The sequence below is a fragment of the Palaemon carinicauda genome, chromosome 31 (genome assembly GCF_036898095.1).
Source record: "Palaemon carinicauda isolate YSFRI2023 chromosome 31, ASM3689809v2, whole genome shotgun sequence".
NCBI lineage: Eukaryota > Metazoa > Arthropoda > Malacostraca > Decapoda > Palaemonidae > Palaemon > Palaemon carinicauda.
Window position 1 is genome coordinate 12,512,200 of NC_090755.1, and position 18,292 is coordinate 12,530,491.

At 34.8% G+C, this 18,292-nt stretch overlaps 2 protein-coding genes across 2 annotated transcripts in view; one reads left to right on the top strand and one right to left on the bottom strand.

The window, feature by feature from the left end:
- AQP (aquaporin) overlaps positions 1–13,665 on the bottom strand; it is a 29,335-nt gene extending 15,670 nt beyond the window's left edge. The window contains exon 1 of the mRNA XM_068354867.1: positions 13,581–13,665. The gene's annotated coding sequence lies outside the window, so the exon portion shown is untranslated. The remainder of the gene's footprint in view (positions 1–13,580) is intronic.
- Positions 1–18,292, top strand: part of Pmm2 (phosphomannomutase) — a 66,805-nt gene extending 48,513 nt beyond the window's left edge. The window contains exon 9 of the transcript XR_011040711.1: positions 18,019–18,292. The gene's annotated coding sequence lies outside the window, so the exon portion shown is untranslated. The remainder of the gene's footprint in view (positions 1–18,018) is intronic.

The following is an 18,292-nucleotide window of genomic DNA, read 5'->3' on the forward strand; positions in this document are numbered from 1 at the left end:
CTGCCGCACTGAGATGAAATAATCAAAACCAGCCGGTCAAAAGAGAGTCCTTGACTCCTTTCCATCCTGACCGGAGAGATAGAATCCCGTTGGACGAGTTCCTATAGCAATTAAAAAAAAGGCTACCTGCTTTAGGATGTCTCAGCTAGTAGGGTTATAAAGGAGCTATTTTTTATTGTATTATTTACATTTTATAAAATGATTTAGTTTGATTATAAAGATCCATACTATAGGTTCTCGTATGATTGTTATGACCACGACTGCACTGTATGTGGAATATAACTGTGTTTACATTCATGAAGAATTTACCTTTTTTGGTGTTATATAAGGAAGCCGGTCAAGTCACACGAGCCCGCTTACTAGTGACGTCTTGGCTTTAGGTGATCAATCATATGCCGAAAAAGGAATATTTTACTGTAGATAATTATAAATGTCTAAAGAATGCGTTTTTTTACCATACTTATGCCAGAAAGGTTAGAGAGTAGTGTATGCGTTAATATACCCCAGTCAAATATATATATATATATATATACAGTATATATATGTATATGTATATATAATATATATATATATATATATATATGTACAGTATATATATGTATATGTATATGTATGTATATATAATATATATATATATATATATATACAGAGAGAGAGAGAGAGTTTATAGTTTATATAGGTATTATATTACTATAATTTTTTTTAATTTTTCTTTGTTTTCTTTCCTCACTGGGCTATTTTCCCTATTGGAGCCTATGGGCTTATAGCATCCTGCTTTTTCAATTAGGGTCGTAGCTTAGCAAGTAATAATAATAATACTAATATATATATATATATATATATGTATATATATATATATGTATATATATATGTATATATATATGTGTGTGTGTATATATATATATATATATATATACACACACACACACGAATCTTCCCCTATAGAAATTTAATATTCCAAAGACTATCAGTCAATCTGGTACTTCGAAGGCCAGCCAGTAGACATAGACTTTTTTTTTCTCATAAAACCTGGCGCCAAATTCTAATTATTCATTCAAGGTTACTGGAATCTAGTACTCTCTCTCTCTCTCTCTCTCTCTCTCTCTCTCTCTCTCTCTCGAGGCAACCTCCTTTATTCAACCAACCACCAGGTACATAGTCAAGTGCTTGGGCTCCTTACTAATCTCTCAGTTGCTGTTGTTGTTGTTGTTGTTGTTGTATCTGACGTGTAGTGTATTATTTCTTATGTGACGGCTATATATTACGTTTGTAGAATTCTAACCTGGTTTTATAGATACGAAAGAAAAAAATACTCTTATGTATATGAATGCGTTTTTGGTGTGCGCCATTAGATTTAAGGTGGTTAGTTAGCCTAGCTGAGTTGTTCGTACCTGCGTTTGTTGTTGTTGTTGTTGTTATCATTATTATTACTTTCTAAGCTACAACCCTAGTTGGAAAAGCAGGATGCTATAAGCCCAGGGGCTCCAACAGGGAAAATAACCCCGTGAGGAAAGGAAAAAAGGAAAAATAAAATATTTAAGAATAGCACCAACATTAAAATAAATATTCCCTATATAAACTTTAAAAACTTCATCAAAACACGTGAAGATAAACAAGATAGAATAGTGTGCTCGAGTGTACCCCCAAGCAAGAGAACTCAAACCCAAGACAGTGGAAGACCATGGTACAGAGGTTATGGCATTACCCAAGACTACTGTAGAGAACAATGGTTTGATTTTGGAGTGTCCATCTCCTAGACGAGCTGCTTACCATAGCTAAAGAGTCTCTTCTACCCTTACCATGAGGAAAGTGGCCACTGAACAATAATATTGCAGTAACCCTTTGGGTGAAAAAGAATTGTTGGTAATCTCAGTATTGTCAGGTGTATGAGGACAGAGGAGAATATGTAAAGAATAGGCCAGACTATTCGGTGTATGTGTGGGCAAGGGGAAAATGAACCGTAACCAGAGAGAAGGATCCAATGTATACTGTCTGGCCAGTCAAGGGATACCACAACTCTTTAGCGGTAGTGTCACAACGGGCGATACTAGACGCATTAGAATAACTCGTGTTGGACATCGAGAAAAATTTGTTTATAAATGTTATGATAAGTAAAGGTGATAGAATCAATAACCAGTGTTTTATATATATACTGTATATATATATATATATATATATAAGGATTGTCAATCTATGCTAGTTATAGTGGGAAGTCAACTGGGAGATTCAAGTGAGAAAGATTTTAAAGATTCAAATTTGAAAGATTTGATAGATTCAAGTTAGAACAAAGCCTGAAAGATTCAAGTTAGAACAAAATTTGAAAGATTCAAGTCAGAAAAATATGAAAGATTCAAATTTAGAAAATCTGAAAGATTCAAGTCAGAAAAATGGGGAAAATCAAATTAAAAAAAAACAAGGATTAAAGTCAGAAAAATATGAAAGATTCAGGTTAAAAAAATCTGAAAGATTCGAGTTAGACGAATCTGAAAGATTCAAGTTAGAAAGATCACATCGAGTAGAAACAGGAGTGTGTAGATAGGATAAGGGCGAATGATTCATCGTATGTGTTCTGGGCACGACGAGCTGCTAATGAGAATGTTATGTACATTCTCTCTCTCTCTCTCTCTCTCTCTCTCTCTCTCTCAGGGGTGTGGCAAGTATTTGATTAAGGTAATGAACAAATTTAATGCGTGGTGTTGCCAGGTTTTCTAAATAACAAAAAGGCCAACTTCCAATCAACTGAAGCTTTAAAAGGCCAACCCATTAGTAATAAAGGCCAAATTCATGATATTATTAAAGGCTGACCAATTTTTTAAAAAGGTCAAATTTGAGGTTTATGGCCAGAAAGAGACCAACTTGGCAACCCTTAACTTCGTACGCTTTCGTGACTAGCATCACGAAATGCGTGACGTGCGCTGATGGTATACAGAAATGCACGAAATATAAGCTAAATCCATATTCTCTCTCTCTCTCTCTCTCTCTCTCTCTCTCTCTCTCTCTCTCAGAGTTGGCAGAGGAGACATAGCTAGCTAGGGCCTTGCTTTGTTTTCGAAGGTAGGGAATCTATTTCTTAGCACCGAGTCTTCCGCTGGCGTACCTTAGTTAATTTTGGCGAGTGTAGCGTGAGATAATGTCCGTTCTTTTATTAGATTGGCTTTTCTTTGAAAGCAAAAGATTTATCTTGTCGAAATGCGACAGTTTTAGACGATACTTTTAGTCAGTAGTGACGGAGGGGAGTGCTATGCGAACTGGACAGATTTCGAGGTAGCGGACATGGCTCGGTCGCTAATTTACTTTTCCGTGGGACTTTTCATACGACCTTTGTAACCTGAGAGAAACATATATATGCTTCGCTGGTTATCATTATATACTCGTTCATTTGTTTTATTATTAAGAGCTATAAAGACTCATTATCAGGGACTGTATAATGAGAGGAGGATAGTTTGCGAAAAATTTCTAAATTTCCTATATGAAATAATTTAAATTTACGAAAGTATCGTATTTAAAACACACCAGGAATATGTCATATATATATACATACATACATACATATATATATATATATATATATATAATCCGTTGCTAGTCCACTGCAGGAGAAAGGCCTGAGACATGTCCTTCCACTTACATCTGTTTATGGTCTTTCTGTCCCAGTCTATACCCGTAAATTTTCTTAGCTCGTCAATCCATTGTCTTCTCTTCCTTCTCCTGCTTCGTTTGCAATCTCTAGGAGCCATTCTGTTATTCTTAATGTTCATGTATTTTCTATCATTTTTTTTTGTGTCCTGCCCATGTCCATTTCTTTTTTCTTACATGTTAGAGTATCCTCTACTTTGGTTTGCTCTCATATCCATGTTCTCGTTTTCTGTCTCTTAGTGATATTCCCATCATTATTCTTTCCATATCTCTGAGTTGTAACTAGCTTATATTCTAAGACTTGTAGTTTTGTGGTTGCTGTATTTCCCGTATAGATATCTTCAAGTAATCTTAACATAAGATTGATTTATTCCTTGTCTTTGAAAGGGTTTCATTCCTGCTGAAATTTTGACAACATCAAAAGCTTTCTCATATTCTATAAATGCCATACATATTGGTTTGTTAAACTCTGTTGATTTTTCCATATTTTCCATTAGTTGGTTAATTACATAGATATGGTCAGTTGTTGAATACCCTCTTCTAAATCCTGCCTGCTCTCTTGGTTGATTAAAGTCTAGCTATCTTTATATTTGGCCTAATAGGATCTTGTAAATATTTTATATATTAGTTAGAGTAAACTTATCAATAGTAATTTTTTAGGTTTTTTGTGTCTCCCTTTTACGTGAATTAGTATAAAATTTTTCGAAGCGTTGATATTATGATATTTTGTGTAAAGTTCGGTAAGTTTTACTATTAAACCAATTGTTAGACCATCTTCTCTTGCTGCTTGCCTCTTCATACCTGTGATATATATATATATATATATACAGTATATATATATATATATATATTATATACATATATACTGTATATACATATATATATATATATTATATGTATATAAATATATATATATTATACACTTCTTAATATCTGGATTCTCTCTCTACTTCGGGATCAGAGACCAAAGGGGGAATCCACTCAAAGATAATAGCCTCTGGTCAGCAGGGGAATCGAACCTGGTCCCAAGAAACTGAGATTCCATTGACTTATCAACTAGGCTTCAGTTTCTTGTGCCCGGATTCGATACCCCGGCCGAACAAAAGCTATTATCTTCGAGTTTATTCCCCCTTGGGTCTCTGATCCGAGGTAGAGAGAGAATGCAGATATTAGGTGTGTAATATATGGATTATATAAATATGAAAAACACGTGAATGGGGAAAATTTATCATATATATTAATAAAACCATTTAATACGTCGTACACCACGACCGGAATTCATTAAAAGGTGAGGTGCCAAATATTTTTGGGACGTGCACAGCTTGTATCTAAACTCGCGCGCGCCACTCGGGCAGGTACGTGAATGCCAAAGAAAGAGTGTCATTGGAGAAGAAGAAGAAGAAGAAGAAGAAGAAGAAGAAGAAGAAGAAGAAGAAGAAGTAGATTCAAGTTTCGGGTTGAGAAGGTTTCAATTGTGACTTCGCAGTTGGGTTTTGCTTCAATTCTCTCTCTCTCTCTCTCTCTCTCTCTCTCTCTCTCTCTCATAAAATTGACTAATTTTTACTAAGAAAATTCATTAATATTAATTTTCCTAAAATCTCTCTCTCTCTCTCTCTCTCTCTCTCTCTCTCTCTCCAGGAAGTAAGCTATTGTCCCATTTCATTCCTTAATGTGCTATTGTGACGAACTACCTTTAAGAGAGAGAGAGAGAGAGAGAGAGAGAGAGAGAGAGAGATCCTAGATCTACTAAGCTAAGCAATAATTACTTATTAAAAATCTGCTTCCCAGAAATAAAATTTAGCCACTTAGAAGTATATTACAACAGCTAGAAAAAAGGTCTTCTAAGAAACTAGCAGACGTCTTCTTGCTCAAAAACCTGACTTTAGGAAAGTCCTAGTTTATGATTATGAAATCCTATTGCCTAACAATAAATTCAATATTCCAAACATGTTATCTGTTATTGTTTTAATATTTTATCGGATATACCAATTGATTTGTTTTTAGCAAGGTTTTTTCATCTTCTCCTACGCTTATTAACGCAAAGGGCCTCGGTTAGATTTCGCCAGTCGTCTCTATCTCTAGCTTTTAAATCATTATTCCTCCACCTATCATCTACTTCATGCTACATAGTCCTCAGCCATGTAGGCCTGGGTCTTCCAACTCTTCTAGTACCTTGTATAGCCCAGCTGAACGTTTGGTGAACTTATCTCTCTCGGGGAGTTCGAAGAGCATGACCAAACCATCTCCATCTACCCCTCACCATGATCTCATCCATATAACTCGAGTAATCTCTCTTATAGTTTCAAAGATTTTTGTATTGGTAAAATTTAGATAGTCCATCTGTCTTATGCAATGAATATAGAAGAATTAGTTGATATAAGCATTGATCAGAATGGTTGAGAAATACAGCTTTTGATATATACACTTGTCACTGTGTGTCTGCTCCTGTAAACATGTATGAATGAGCATAATTCAAATACTCAATGAACTGTCTACACCCCTCCCCTTTTTATAGTAGTTTATAGTAGTCTGTTGGTTTGCAAGAATTATCATTGCTCAAGAACTAAGGATAATTGCGTAGCAAGGCCAGTATCCACCCTATACAGTGATTTCGTAATGAATGAAGAGAATAGCATCATCATAATGTTTTCGTTCAAATAGATTTCGTCCATTTCCCAAAACTATTCGTCTAGATCCCATTTATACAAGTGAATACCGCCCTTAGTGCTGTACGAAAATAATAGAAAACGAACTAAATACAGAGAAAAATTAAGAATCAACTTGATCAACCGTAACTCCGAGCGACTCTAGCCAAAGCGAAAGTAACAAACATACCTCGTATTTATATCACTTCTCTGTCTATCGCGAATCTTGGTAATAGACAGAGAGGTCTGCATTTGATCTCATCCACTTCATCATCTTCGGGAAGTCAGCTCGTTATCGCTGACGTAAGAAGCGCCATGAAAATAAAGTTTTTTTTATCACGAAATGCAAACTTGGAACTTTATGGGAGGCCGCCAAGTTGAAACTGAGTCTGCGCAGACGTTAGGGGCAAGTTGGCAACTCGACTGTTCTTACCATCTGTGAGGGCAATGTTTTTTTTTTAATAGTTGCCATTTGCTATTTTTTAACTAATTTATATTAAAGTTCCATTTGAATTTTATATTAAAATAATATCCATTCATTAATATTACCTCTTGTATTAAGTTTACTATCGATATTCAATGGTACTAACTATTATTTTTGTAAAATTTTTATATATTTGAAATTATATATCATATTTATGGTAAGAATTTAATGCTTTAAAAAAAGTCAAACTTTACCTGTAATTAATTTTTTCGTAATTTCCAAGACTTTATAAGTAATTACGTAACAATTCGAAACAAAAGCTATCGCCAAATTATCCACATTCAAGGCCATAGAAGTAAGGAACCCACAAAATCTCTCTCTCTCTCTCTCTCTCTCTCTCTCTCTCTCTCTCTCTCTCGTAACATTATCGGTCTAGACTTCTTAGTAATTTCTAAATTCCTCTAATTATTTTACATTAATTTTAATTATTTTTAATCTGTGACAATTTTAACCTTTTATTGGAAGCTTTTAAATGTGTGTAGGCCTATTTTTCTATATACTTTATACGTATCATTAATTAAATTCTAGAGTTTCTATGTATTAGTAGAGGCAAATTAAACATTTTTCATCAAATAATCATTAATGTAAAATACATAATCTATGATTTCTTTCAATCTGAATTATTATTATTATTATTATTATTATTATTATTATTATTATTATTATTATTATTATTATTATTATTATGTGAGCTAAGTTTGAGTCGTGCACTGATTTGACTTTTACTAGATCTTTTCGGGTCAATAAAATAGAGAGAGAGAGAGAGAGAGAGAGAGAGAGAGAGAGAGAGAGATTCGCCTATCATGACATCATGTGGAAGTATTCGAGGAATGGGAAAAGAAAGAAAGATAAAAGAAGAGTAAGAAGAATTTAAATAATTGTGTAGTGAATCTGTAAGAAATACCTTTGGAGAGGGAGGGGGGCTGTTGTAACAAACCCCCCCCCCTCCCTCCCCCCCCCCCCCCCCGCCCCCAAGCTCGTACCTGCGCGAGCTCCAACACCGAAATAAACTGCTCTCACCTGAACTAGTTCGCATAGTTAGAAAACACACAGAGAGAGAGAGAGAGAGAGAGAGAGAGAGAGAGAGAGAGGTCTTGTTACTCGCTGTCACCATTTTCAAAACTACTTGATTTATTAATTAGGACAGTTTAAACCTGATTTGATTTAGCAATTAAGACAGTTAAAAGCCGATTTGATTTAGCAATTAAGACAGTTAAAACCCGATTTGATTTAGCAATTAAGACAGTTAAAACCCGATTTGATTTAGCAATTAAGACAGTTAAAACCCGATTTGATTTAGCAATTAAGACAGTTAAAACCCGATTTGATTTAGCAATTAAGACAGTTAAAACCCGATTTGATTTAACAATTAAGACAGTTAAAACTCGATTTGATTTAACAATTAAGACAGTTAAACCTTGACTTTATTTTACAATTAAGACAATTAAACCTCGACTTGATTTATCTCTTAAGACAATTAAGCCTTGACTTGATTTTGCAACTGAGACAATTAAACCTCGACTTGATTTATCAATTAAGACAATTAAGCCTTGACTTGATTTTGCAACTAAGATAATTAAACCTCACTTGATTTATCAGTTAAGACAATTAAACCTCGACTTGATTTATCAGTTAAGACAATTAAACCTCGACTTGATTTTGCAATTAATTTAAGACAATTAAACCTCGACTTGATTTTGCAATTAAGACAATTAAACCTCGACTTGATTTATCTGTTAAGATAATTAAGTCTTGACTTGATTTTGCAACCAAGACAATTAAACCTCGACTTGATTTATCTGTTAAGACAATTAAGCCTTGACTTGATTTTGCAACCAAGACAATTAAACCTCGACTTGATTTATCTGTTAAGACAATTAAGCCTTGACTTGATTTTGCAACCAAGACAATTAAACCTCGACTTGATTTATCTGTTAAGACAATTAAGCCTTGACTTGATTTTGCAACCAAGACAATTAAACCTCGACTTGATTTATCAATTAAGACATTTAAGCCTTGACTTGATTTTGCTATTAAGACAATTAAACCTCGACTTGATTTATCAGTTAAGACAATTAAATCTTGACCTGATTTTGCTATTAAGACAATTAAACCTCGACTTGATTTATCAGTTAAGACAATTAAACCTTGACTTGATTTTGCAACTAAGACAATTAAATTTCGACTTGATTTATCAGTTAAGACTATTAAATCTTGACTTAATTTTGCAATTAAGACGATTAAACCTCGACTTGATTTTGCAATTAAGACAATTAAACCTCGACTTGATTTAGCATTTAAGACAATTAAACCTCGACTTGATTTAGCAGTTAAGACAATTAAACCTCGACTTGATTCAGCAATTAAGACAATTAAACCTCGACTTGATTTATCAATTAAGACTATTAAACCTAGACTTGATTTATCAATTAAGACAATTAAACCTCGACATGATTTACCAATTAATACAATTAAACCTTGACATGATTTATCAATTAAGACAATTAAACCTCGACTTGATTTAGCAGTTAAGACAATTAAACCTCGACTTGATTTATCACTTAAGACAATTAAACCTCGACTTGATTCAGCATTTAAGACAATTAAACCTCGACTTGATTTATCTGTTAAGACAATTAAGCTTCGATTTGATTTTGCAACTAAGACAATTAAACCTCGACTTGATTTATCAATTAAAACAATTAAGCCTTGACTTGATTTTGCAACTAAGAAAATTAAACGTCGACTGGATTTATCAGTTAAGACAGTTAAACCTTGACTTGATTTTGCTATTAAGACAATTAAACCTGGACTTGATTTATCAGTTAAGACAGTTAAATCTTGACCTGATTTTCCAACTAAGACAATTAAACCTCGACTTGATTTATCAGTTAAGACAGTTAAATCTTGACCTGATTTTCCATTTTTATCAATTAAGACAATTAAACCTCGACTTGATTTATCAATCGAAACGGTCAAAACCGACTTGATTTAGCAATTAGGACTGTTAAAACCTGATAAGAAGATAAAATCACTGGGCAGTATTATTTATCAATTAAGACAATTAAACCTCGACTTGATTTATCAGGTAAGACAATTGAACCTCAACTTGATTTATCACTTAAGACAATTAAACCTCGACTTGATTCAGCAATTAAGACAATTAAACCTCGACTTGATTTATCTGTTAAGACAATGAAGCCTCAACTTGATTTTACAACTAAGACAATTAAACCTCGACTTGATTTATCATTTAAGACAATTAAATCTTGACTTGATTTTGCAACTAAGACAATTAAACCTCGACTTGATTTATCAGTTAAGACTATTAAATCTTGACTTGATTTTGCAAATAAGATGATTAAACCTCGACTTGATTTTGCAATTAAGACAATTAAACCTCGACTTGACTTAGCATTTAAAACAGTTCAATCCCAATTTGGTTTATCAATTAAGACAATTAAACCTCGACTTGATTTATCAATTAAGACAAATAAACCTCGACTTGATATAGCAGTTAAGACAATTAAACCTCGACTTGATTTAGCAGTTAAGACAATTAAACCTTGACTTGATTTTGCAACTAAGACAATTAAACCTCGACTTGATTTATCAGTTAAGACTATTAAATCTTGACTTGATTTTGCAATTAAGACGATTAAACCTCGACTTGATTTTGCAATTAAGACAATTAAACCTCGACTTGATTTAGCATTTAAAACAGTTAAAACCCAATTTGATTTATCAATTAAGACAATTAAACCTCGACTTGATTTAGCAGTTAAGACAATTAAACCTCGACTTGATTCAGCAGTTAAGACAATTAAACCTCGAGTTGATTCAGCAATTAAGACAATTAAACCTCGACTTGATTTAGCAGTTAAGACAATTAAACCTGGCTTGATTTAACAATTAAGACAATTAAACCTGACTTGATTTATCAATTAAGACAATTAAACCTCGACTTGATTTATCAATTAAGACAATTAAACCGCGACTTGATTTACCAATTAAGACAATTAAACCTCGACATGATTTATCAATTAAGACAATTAAACCTCGACTTGATTTATCAGGTAAGACAATTGAACCTCAACTTGATTTATCACTTAAGACAATTAAACCTCGACTTGATTCAGCAATTAAGACAATTAAACCTCGACTTGATTTATCTGTTAAGACAATGAAGCCTCAACTTGATTTTACAACTAAGACAATTAAACTTCGACTTGATTTATCTGTTAAGACAATTAAGCCTTGACTTGATTTTGCTAAGAAGACAATTAAACCTTGACTTGATTTATCAATTAAGACAATTAAGCCTTGACTTGATTTTGCAACTAAGACAATTAAACCTCGACTGGATTTATCTGTTAAGACAATTAAACCTTGACTTGATTTTGCTATTAAGACAATTAAACCTCGACTTGATTTATCAGTTAAGACAGTTAAATCTTGACCTGATTTTCCAACTAAGACAATTAAACCTCGACTTGATTTATCATTTAAGACAATTAAATCTTGACCTGATTTTCCAACTAAGACAATCAAACCTCGACTTGATTTATCAGTTAAGACAATTAAATCTTGACCTGATTTTCCAACTAAGACAATTAAACCTCGACTTGATTTATCAGTTAAGACAATTAAACCTTGACTTGATTTTGCAACTAAGACAATTAAACCTCGACTTGATTTTATCAGTTAAGACTATTAAATCTTGACTTGATTTTGCAATTAAGACGATTAAACCTCGACTTGATTTTGCAATTAAGACAATTAAACCTCGACTTGATTTAGCATTTAAGACAATTAAACCTCGACTTGATTTATCAATTAAGACAATTAAACCTTGACTTGATTTATCAATTAAGACAATTAAACCTCGACTTGATTTATCAATCGAAACGGTCAAAACCGACTTGATTTAGCAATTAGGACTGTTAAAACCTGATAAGAAGATAAAATCACTGGGCAGTATTATAAATGATTGTTGTCACCCATCCTGGGTTCTTATCTTGAAACGTAGAATCTGACATGAGTGTTTTTCTTCTTCTTCTTCTTCTTCTTCTTGACCTGAGCTCTTTAGATTACAGTAAACAATGATAGAAGATTATGATCTATTTTTAAAGATTTAATTTATTATATAATTTTATTTGTTTTTTTATTGTTGGATTTAGTATATTATTTCTTATTCAATATTTTTGTTAAATTTATCAATTGTTATTTATTACTATTCAGTGTTAGAATTATGGTCTATTCGTATTTCTTATTTATTTTAGTGTTAAATTTACTGCCCACTCTTACATATTAATTTTTTAACGTTAGATTTCCCTATTCTTATTTCTTACCTATTCTTATTGTTAAATTTATCATCTATTGTTACATATTTTTGATTTTTAGCATTAAATTTTATTCTAGCTTATCTATCATGTCATTAAATTTGGCTACACTTATTCCTTATCTTTTAGTGTTGAATTTAAATATTATTTATATCTGCGTGTTAGACTTATTTGTTCTTATCTCATATTAATATTGTTCGTGTTAATTTTCCTTCTAAAAAGGAATATTTATATAGTTAATAACTCGACTTCATCACATGAGTAATGAAAAATATACAACACTTCATTATGGCTGTCATGAAACTTATAAGAATTTTTTAATCTTACGACACCGTCTACATTAAGAAGAAACGCACGTACACACACACACACGCGAGCGCATCTTCACGTATGAATAACAGGACAGTCACTATACAGCAGACTGTATTTACATTAGATTTAGTAGCTCATTATGTAACTGTATACATTTTGAAGTTCTATCATATGAGGAAATGGACGTGGGCAGGACATATAATGAGAATGACAGATAATAGATGGATATTAAGAACAGAATAAGTACCATAAGATTGTAAAAGATAAGGGGAAGGAAGAGAAGACGATGGGTTGACGAACTAAGAATGTTTGCTGGTGTGGATTGGCATAGAAAGATCTTAGACGGAAATGGAGGGACGTGTCTGAGGCCTTTGTTCTGCAGTGGAGACTAGGAATGGCTGATGCTGATGATGATATTACAAATACTGTGTGTGTGTGTGAGAGAGAGAGAGAGAGAGAGAGAGAGAGAGAGAGAGAGAGAGAGAGAGAGAGAGAGAGAGAGCTTTCAAAGATGCGACCCGAGACTTTATAACAATCTTCCACTAGACATGCAAAAGACTGAAAATATTGAGACTTTCAAGAAGAAACGGAAGACTATTGTTTTCCAAGTGCTTCGATAATATGGATTTGACAATAAACACAAACTACGCAGTGTTATGCGCAAAATATATAAGAATATATACGATAAACTGATTTTGTGGGTCCTGTAGTGAGTAGAGTTCCTCGCGCTATGGGACCGGAAAAGCAGGACTTAAAGTAAAGAAAGTAATTATTTATTTCAGTATATCTTTCTCATATCCACTGAAGTTGACCTACGACCAGATACGTAAAGTCACCAGAGGGCCAATTCCATTTTTGTAAAGGTATTGTGGTTTATCAGTTAGCAACTATTATCTTTTTTATGACTTCGCTGTCAGATTTTTCAAAGAATGATCCGACCTTGTCGTAATGCTCTGTCGCACCCCACCACCCTCATAAAGTCGTGTCATTGAGTTATTTATTGGTCGTTTGACGTTCAGGAAAGAAAGATATAAAGGGAATTAAGTTTAAGAAAGGAAAATTAAGTTAAAGGAAAAAATAAGTTTGATAAAGGAAAAATAAGTTAGATAAAGGAAAAAGAAGTTTGGTTGCAATACAGGACGTTGTATGAAAACAACTCACTTTGCCTGTGTCGATGTTTCGAAACCACCACTAGATATCACGAGAGCAAGAGACCGACTGAAAACGCTGCCAAGATCCCTGAAATTTTGAGAGAGAGAGAGAGAGAGAGAGAGAGAGAGAGAGAGAGAGAGAGAGAGAGAGAGAGAGAGAGAGAGAGAGAGAGAGAGAGAGAGACTTATATCACCGCTGCCAAGAACAGTAGCAGTTTCATTTAGAAGCAAAGCATTAGCAGTACCAGACAATGCTAAGGAAACAAAGATATTCTTTGGGCAAATGAATAGAAATATATCTATTGTTGATTATGTCTATTAATTTAATTAGTTATAATTGAAGATTTGGCAGACGTTAATGAATAGGCTTTTTTTAATGTACCCTAGACATCCAGAATGAACCGGCCGGGCAAAGAGAGGTCTTATAAATGATATGCAGATAGGACGATAAGAGCTTCCATTTGTGTCTACGTGTTTACGAGTTGACAGAAGAAATTACCTGATTGAGGAAACTTTATCTCTCTATTTATAGTTGTACTTACCACATCCTTTGAAGGATCCTCAGATAAGGCAGTCCTGGTTCCTATAGGTGGCATGCTTTGCCTCCTCACACCCAAGGACGAGAGAGAGAAAGAGGCTAACACACATGACAAGAAAGCGGGACAGGGTTCAAAGACCGTGAGATAAAAAGGACATCGCTGGGTGAATGTGTATGTGTGTGCTTTCATTCTATGGAATATTCATGTAAGTTAATGGTAGGATGTCTTCGAGTGTTACTGATATTCCAGTATAGTTTTTTTAAATGGAGGGTACAGTTGGAGACACATGTCCCTGGTACACCTCACTCTGTAGAAGGACTTCACAACGATCAATAAAACAGTTTAGGGAGTGATGGCAGAGATGGTTGGGGGTGGGGTGGGGGTGGGGGGGGACTGAACACAGGAACTTGCCATGTAGTAAGGGTGTGGCTGGGTGTACTTCATAAAAGCTAGGTGTACCAGGAATACCTGTGATATCCTAATAGCAATGTCCCTGTCTAGCGTTCTGCCAGACTCGGGTTCAAGACCCGCTCAAGGTCTATAGTTTCTTGTAGTCTCTGCAACCTCACCATTCTTCTTAGCAAAGTGGTTTTGAGGGAGGCTATAGGTCTACCTGCTGAGTCATTAGCAGCCATGGCCTGGTTCTCCATGGTCCTAGCTTGGGTGGAGAGTTTCCTTGATTGTTGATCATATTTATATATGGCCAGTTTCTAGATCATTGTCACTGTCTTTTGCCTCTGCCATTCATGAGCAGCCTTTAAAACATTTAAACCATTTGTGCATCAATGATTAGATCTTGAGTAGCTTCCCTTCTTAGAAATACTAAGATCTCTGAATGAACATAACTGTGAGAATGACATACATGGTACTCCTCCTCATTTGTCTATGCAGGGCATAGCACCCTGCAATTCCCGACAAAACCAGTTTGGCATAATGAATGGCATCTTTTTATCAGTGTTAATGTTTTATATATTACATGCTGAGATATCTGATACACACAAATTGGGTATGTAAGTTCCAAAGTGTACTTATTTCATTATCTTAATTGACTACTTAACCAAGTGAGCTAAATTTACCCTTGCTGAAAAGGAAAAAATACAAGTCCCCCAGAATTATACCTACTCTTGCTCATTTGAATCTCTTGATACAGAATCCAGATGAGGAGTTGTTTGGATCTGGGATTTCCTTTGCGCAATACTACATTATATCCAGGACCACTCATCATCATGGAAGCGTTTAACTAATGATATCATTTTTACTAGCTAATTTACAACATTCTTCTTCCCCACAGTTACCCTTACATTAAGGAGTCCGTTGCCTGATGCGCCCTCTCCAGTTTCTTCTATCAAAGTCATCCTCTTCCACCAAACCTCTTCTCTCCATATCATCCTTCATCTTATCTCGCCATGTAATTTTCTGCCTCCCTCTTGATCTCCCCCCCCCCCCCTTACAGGTTGCACCCAAGTCCTCACTCCCTCCCCTAGTTGGGAAAGCAGGATGCTATAAGCCCAAGGGCACCAATAGGGAAAAATAGCCCAATGAGGAGAGTAAATAAGGAAGCAGAGATAATAGCATCCCTGCTGAGTCATTAGCAGGCGTTACCTAGCCCTCCCTGATCCGTGCTTTGGTGGAGACGTGACTCGGTCGCTGATCATATGTATAAACAGTATGGTCAATTTTTAGCGATTGTCACTGTCTCTAGCCTCTGCCATACATGAGTAGCTTTTAAAAACTTTAAAACCTGAGTGTATCCTCAACCAAGAGAACTAACCCAAGACAGTGGAAATCCATGTTTCAGTCTATGGCATTACCCAAGACTAGAGAACAATGGTTTGATTTTGGAGTGTTCTTCTAGAGCTGCTTACTATAGCTATAGTCTCACTTCTACCATTAAAAAGTGCTAAGTAGCCACTGAACAATTTCAGGTAGTTGGTTGGCCAGGGTACCAGCCACCCATTGAGATACTACCTATTTTTTACAGATTCTTCTCTGTCCTCATTCACCTGACAACACTGAGATTACCAAACAATTCTTCTTCACCCAAGGGGTTAACTAGTGCACTGTAATTGTTCAGTGGCTACTTTCCTCTTGGTAAGTGTAGAAGAGACTCTTTAACTCTAGTAAGCAGCTCTTCTAGGAGAAGGACACTCCAAAATCAAACCATTGTTCTCTAGTCTTGGGTAGTGTCATAGCCTCTGAACCATGGTCTTCCTCTGTCTTGGGTTAGAGTTCTCTTGCTTGAGGGTACACTCGGGCACACTATTCTATCTCGTTTCTCTTCCTCTTATTTTGTTAAAGTTTACATAGTTTATATAGGAAATATTTATTTAGATGTCATTGTTCTTAGAATATATTATTTTTCCTTGTTTCCTTTCCTCACTGGGCTATTTTCCCTGTTGGGGCCCCTGGGCTTATAGAATCTTGCTTTTCCAACTGGGGTTGTAGCTTAGCAATTATTAGTATTAGTAGTAAAGAAGAATTGTTTGGGTATTTTAGGTGTTATCAGATATATGAGGAAAGAGGAGAATGTTTAGAGAATAGGTCAGACTATTTAGTGTATGTGTTGGCAAAGAAAAAATGAGCCATAACCAGAAAGAGGGATCCAAGTCAAAAGGACCCAATAATAATTTAGTGGTAGTACCTCACTGGGTGGCTGGTGCCTTGGCTAACCTACTACATACAAACGTGTGTGATCTACTCCTCTCCAAAAAATAAAACAAAAACTGTAAAGTGAAGTGGAACTTTCTTCGAGAGAACCTAGATATTATTAATCCCATTTGGCATATCGTTTCAATCACAGGCAAAACAAAAGGCCTTCCTCAAAACTTTTTATTAGTGTCCAAGTGCTTCCGCACCCAGTCGTCTTCTCCTTACTGTTTACATCTGTATTACAGGTTTTGCACAAGAAAAATAGGATATTTTTCTAAACTGGAAATTGGCCCATAATTCATCCTTTTGATATGTCCTCAAGAACCAAAATCTGAATATTTTTTTCTTCAAATTTCTGTATGTAGAGGAGTCCTCTTTGTCTTGGGCTGCCACACTTGCTGCTCCTTCACATCCACTTGGCTAATATCACCTTATTTCTGCTGCTGAGTTACCAAGGAACCCATTAATCATAATGTATATAAAATGTAAATGTAAATCCTGTATTTCAGGTATATTTTCAACTGAAGCTGCTCTTGCTCTTGTTTTAGTTTAGCTGGCAATATTGAATACATTGTCTTCTCTTCTTTCCTCAGCTTCTTTTACAATCTCTAGGGACCCATTCTATTATTTTTAATGTCCATCTATTATCTGTCATTCTCATTATGTGTCCTGCCCATGTCCATTTCTTTTTCTTACATATTGTTAGAATATCCTCTACTTTAGTTTGTTCTTGTATCCATGTTGTTCTTTTTCTGTCTCTTAGTGTTATTCCCATCATTATTCTTTCCATAGCCCTCTGAGTTGTATTGTAACTAGCCTAGGCTCTAATGCAATAGGGAAATAGCTTGCAATAGTGATTAAATAGGAATAAGGTTGTTTATAATAAAGCTAGAACAACAGGCCGTCTATGTACAATTTCAAAACAAAGGTATGGGTTCAATAACAAAACATCAATTAAGGGGTTTCGAAAATTATGCTGGAATCTGTATATTTGTAATGGGTATTCTTCATGAAAGACCCTACTCACTGCTTTGTATAATTTAGTTAAATTACAACTTATGTATCTAAAAAAGTTTTTTCAATATTAAACTTACCCAATGATCATATAGCTGCATCCCTGCTGCAGCTATATGATCATCGGGTAAGTATATTCAAAAATTTATTTTACTAAGGAAAATAACATATTTCAATATTTTCCAAAGTTCACTGCTCCCCCTCAAGTCTCAACCCTCAAATGTAAATTCAATTTTTTTTTTCCAGAACTTCCCATTGCTGCCCTTTGTATCGCCTCTCAGCCATGCTTGACTCCCACCTAAAGAGATGGCTCCCATTGACCGATTAATTGATAATTAGATATCTGGCATCATACAGCTCCCCTGGAAGCATGAGGATTCATTTGTTCTTGTTTTCCTTCCCCTGGGATTATTTCAAGACCACGAGAACCTGTCCTCCATCATTGTGCTTGGGGCGGGTGGAGGGAACAGTAGAGAACTCCGATGAGTATTGAAATGCTGTAATACCTTGGACATCAAAT